The sequence below is a fragment of the Phascolarctos cinereus genome, unplaced genomic scaffold, assembly GCF_003287225.1.
Source record: "Phascolarctos cinereus isolate Bilbo 61053 unplaced genomic scaffold, phaCin_HiC Scaffold_726;HRSCAF=1367, whole genome shotgun sequence".
NCBI classification, from domain to species: Eukaryota; Metazoa; Chordata; class Mammalia; order Diprotodontia; family Phascolarctidae; genus Phascolarctos; species Phascolarctos cinereus.
Window position 1 is genome coordinate 200,510,673 of NW_027556098.1, and position 5,076 is coordinate 200,515,748.

The 5,076-nt window shown below is 40.7% G+C and overlaps 1 pseudogene; it reads right to left on the minus strand.

Moving 5' to 3' along the window:
• Nucleotides 1-861: 861 nt before the first annotated feature.
• On the minus strand, nucleotides 862-2,633 carry LOC110203140 (dolichyl-diphosphooligosaccharide--protein glycosyltransferase subunit 1 pseudogene; annotated as a pseudogene).
• Between the last annotated feature and the right edge of the window lie 2,443 nt (nucleotides 2,634-5,076).

The following is a 5,076-nucleotide window of genomic DNA, read 5'->3' on the forward strand; positions in this document are numbered from 1 at the left end:
TTTCAAACATCTGTATTAAGGAATAAAGTTTTCAGTTTTCATGTGTATTCTTGGTATTGAATATATGTATATGTATATATGTATACACACACACACACACACATATATATATAATATATATATACACACATACATACCTGTGTTTACTCAGTCAAAAGAAGTAATAGTCACACTAATTTGACTACTGATAATATCTAGCTTCATAAGTTAATAGGTTTTAAGAGCAAAGAATATGATTTCCGTAAGATAAAAATTACCAATATTTTCTTTCTTTTTTTTTCCCCTAACATTCACAGTCTCTGGTTTATTTCACTTTAGGCTCACACAAATTAAAAAAAAAAAACAGAAACAAAACCAAATAAAAACACAAATGTGTAAAGCTAGAAGGGCTCAGATCAAAGTGTTTAGAAAACTCCAAGTATTATCCTAGGCTTTATGTGGCTTTATACCTCTTCCAACACTCAGAGGGCTTTGCACACAACAGGCATATAATAAGCACTTGCTGGATGTGAGGAGTAAAAAACTACAAACTCAGAATGCGTTCCTCAAAATTCAAAGAGTGAATGTGTGTGTGTGTGTGTGTGTGTGTGTGTGTGTGTGTGTGTGTGTGTATTTAAACAAACACAGGAAAGGTTTTCAGAAGAGAAAGACTCCTAGTACCCTCAACCTAACATGACTGCTCTTAGGGACAACAACAAGGGGTCAGAAACCAATGTTTACAAACACATACAATACTTCAAAAATGTGGCAGCCAACATCCTTCCCAGCATACCTAATGCCCCCCCACTGCCCCCAAGACCTGGCTGTTCTGAGCTCAGAGGGTCCACACCAGCTCCTAGGTAGCAAAGGCAGCACTGCAGGTTACAGAGTGTCCAGGATGTTGTCAATTTGGGTGACCAATTCCTGGCACCTGCTGGAAAGTGCCTTCTTGTTCTCAATATAGGTGTCTTTCTTGAGCTTGCCCACTACCAGCCGCTCTGCTTCCAATGATGATTTCAGCACAAGACCTTTCACCCGACTGTCTAGTTTCTGGATGTCACTGACTTTGCCACAAAGATCAGAGGACTCAGTCATTAATCTGGACTGCAGAGATGCAATCTCCATTTCCAAGGTCTTCTTGCCACTGTTGAGAGCGAATACATTATGCGACTGCTTGTACTTTTTGATGGCTTCATCAAAGTGATGGTACAGGCCTAATTTCTTGTTGACCAGAATTAAAACCTGTTTCAGTGATGCAAGCCACCTTCATCCTGGCTTCAGCAGCTGGATCTTTTGTCATGGAAAAGTCCAGCCTCACATAGACGATCACTGTGAAGAACAAGATACAAAAGGCTGCAACCAACAACAGGGGTTCCTGCAATATGGAGATCTTGTTGAATGTATAATGTACCACAGTGTCTTCAATATGCCGCTCCACCAAGTTGTTCTTATGGGCAACAATCACTGTGTGGCCAAACATATCCAGGTAGGTGTAGTGTAACTCATCTGGGGCTCAGCTGATCTCATAAGGACTGTCCACTCTGATTTTCTTAGCTCGTTCTGGAAGTATTATCTTCACAGTCAGAGAGTCTGTTACTTGCTCATCAAACACATGGTCTACAAATCTCATCTTCAAGGCATAGTGGTCACCTAGATTATGTAGGTACTCATAGCTTGGAAGGTTGTAGCCAATAATGTAACAGGTCTTCCATCCACCAAGGAGTGGAAAGTGGGGGAGGATTTCCAACTCCACAGTCATCCAGGATGAGAAGGTGTCTGGTAGAGACATTTCCAATCTCATCCCTATAATAAACATCTTGAGCAGCAGCAGGGAGTATGATCTTGAAAGACCTGATGGAGGAAATCCCACTGTCTACCTGTCTCTGATAGTCATAACAGGAAAAGGGCCCTTTAAGAACAGCCCTGATATGTGTTAAGTGTACCATTTCCTCTACTGCAATATGCAGTAGAGACTTTCAATGACTGAGGTCATGCTAGTGATGGTTCAGAAAGGGCTGTTGTTTTCATAATGCCCTTTAAAAAGATTCTGACTGAAGGGAGAGATGTCTTTGAAGGGACCATAATTCAGCACATCTTCAGAGAGTGTAGGATTGCCATGGTATAGCTTTCAACTTTTCAGGAGGCCAGCTTCACATGCATGGTCTGTGTCTTAGTTTAGGGTGAATAGAAATAATGGTTCCCCTCAAAAAACACAATCTCTGTTTCTGACTGGGTTGGATATGGCTGCAGAGCATGAGTGAAGACGGTCTCAAGGACCACATGGATCCTTGCAACTCCGGCTAGGGAATAGGAAGTTTAACTGTGAATACTTTCCCAGTTTTGCCTTTAAGTTTTATTTCTCCTACTTCCAAATGATTTTCTTCCTCTTCCTCTTCCTCTCCATTTAACTGCACGTTGAGTTAGGCCAGCAAGGTCTTGAGCACCTACTCTAGTGCCATCAGGAAGGAGGAGATGGCATGGCTGCCCAGGTGCTCCAGCAGCACATTGGCTGTCACCTTGGCCAGGTTGCTGCTCAGGTCCACTGTGTGCTTCTCCAGCAGCATCTCAGAGGCAGCAACCACACTGTGATCTACCCCCAAGGCCCACCCCCGTGTCGCACAGCAGCACCAGCAAGTGGGCAGTTGGACCTTCATGACAGCATACTGAGCAGAATATTTTCAAATTAAATGTAGATCCTCTTAGTGGAAAGAATAAATCTTTTTAACTGTCCTCCTTGATGAACAACAACAACAACAACAACAACAACAACCACAGCAACAAACAAAAAGACAAGCAAACAAAAAAAACCTACCTGTTTTACAGTTGTATCCCTTTGGTGCTGCTTTGTTCTGAGGACATAAATAGTCTTTTTAGTAGAAACAAAGTCATTAGATAAAGAAAAATGTTCATTAAGATGTTTAAAAATAAAAGGATGTGTGCTGACATCTCTTCCTCTCTCTCTCTCTCTCTCTCTCTCTCTATATATATATATATATATATATATACACAAACACACACACAGAAACACACACATATACATATAGATATACATACATACATACATACATATATACATACTCGTGTGTGTGTGTGTGCGTGTGTGTGTGGGTGTGGGTGTGGGTGTGGGTGTGTGGGTGTGCATAAATTTTTTGGAGTGTTGCTTAATTCAAGCCCAAACATCCCAGAAGGAAAGATGAAGAGGCTGTTGTCAAAGTCACTCCTTGTAAATACTTATTAGTTGTGGACTTTGCTAGGAAGCCCACTGAGGCCTATTGTCTTTTCAGCCAGAGACATTTTCGCCTGCTCATCTGTTTTATTGGCCTACAGTGCTAACCTCATGCCAAAATTGTTATTGCTGCATAAATTAATGAGTGCAAGCTACTGTTGAAGTTTTCAAAACTTCGTGATTACACACACTGGGGGGAAAAATTACAAAACATGCTTTAGATTGGTTGTTTTTCCATCATTTCCTAAATGTGATTGAAAATATTCCTGACAGTATCTAGGCCCAAAGTTAGGCATAATTTGTGCAATTGCAGCATATTATTTTAGAATTAAACATGTGAACCTCAATAACTAAGGAGGAATTATGAGTCAACTTTGGCACGAATGCTGGATTGAACAAAATAACCATTTCTGAAAATCTAGCTAGTGTCTGTTTTCTTTTAAAGGTGAGGCCTAACTTATGTGTCCTGAGTTTCAAATACATATATTAGTAACTGTCATTCTCTTTTCCTCATTTTGCAATGTCTAATCCTTTCTCTTCCCTAGTCTGTCTTACTGTAGATGGTTGAAACCCATCCTGTCAATTTCTAGATTTTAAGAACTAAAAAGAGCAAAGATGATTCAAAGAGTTGATTTTGATGCCTTATTTTATCTTTATGACTCAGACAAATCTGATACAATTTTATTTTAAGAGCATGATCATAAATCAAATATATAGCAAATAGAAACCTCTACTCTATAATGGCTTAATTCATTAAAACAAAAAAAAAAACATGAAGTGCTTACTATATGCCAGATAGTGTGCTACACAATGGGTATAGATAAAAGTGGGACATTCTCTGCATAATTATGTTTACATTTTATGGACAGACACATCAGATATATTGAGGGGTTGCTACAGAAGGGAGTTTGGTTCCAATTACTGTTCCCTGTTCTAAATCTATGGTAGTATTGAATTGATTACTGTTTCCAGATCAAAAGGAAGAAAGTGTAAGCAGGGACTATGTTGGCTTGTGAGGTTTGAGATTCGAAGGGTAGATGGCAAAATACCCTGGATAAACTGAGTGGCTTGGACTGAGGACAGCTAGAAAGAGTGGGTTAGGTGAATAAGTGTAAAGAAATATCTCTTTCAGAGCTGAAGGCAAACTCTGATAGCTAACATGTCTAAAACCTAATTCAGCATGTTTTATCCCTCTCTTAACTTCACTTTTTATAATTTCCTTCTGTAGTACCCTCATATCTCCAATAAACCAGGTTCAGAATGTTGTTATGAAACTATCACTGGAGGTGTGGATTTTGGGAGCCAAGATGGTGAAGTAAGCAATAAATAACTATTGCTTTCCCATATTCACCTGTGAGCAACCATAAAATAGAGCCCCAGAACAAATGCTGAAAAAGTGGAGTCAGCAGAAAGACAGTGTGGAGCAGTCTTTTAGCCTGAGAAACTTAGAGGATTGGACAAGAAAGGTTCCTCTCACTCAGGTAAAAAGGAAGCTCATTGTAATACAGGAAGTGTCCCAGAAATCATCACCTTAGCAAACCTGAGATCTTAACCCTAAGTGTGGTGGAGCAGGCAAAGACCTGCACCAGGACCCCTCATGTTCCTTAGAATAGCCAGAGGAACCAGCATACTCCAGTTCAGAGAACCCTGTGCTTTAGCGCAGCCACAGGCAGGCAGGCTCCTCCAATGGCCAGACCTCCCCATGCTTCAGCGTAGCCCCACACAGACAGGCATTTTCCAGTAGCTGGACCTATACATGCTTTGGCAGAGCCCTGAGTGGGAAGCATCCTCTACAGGCCAGACCACTGTTTCAGTATAAGCCTGGGAAAATGCAGAAAAACTCTGCCTGGCCTCAGCACACACTAGACACC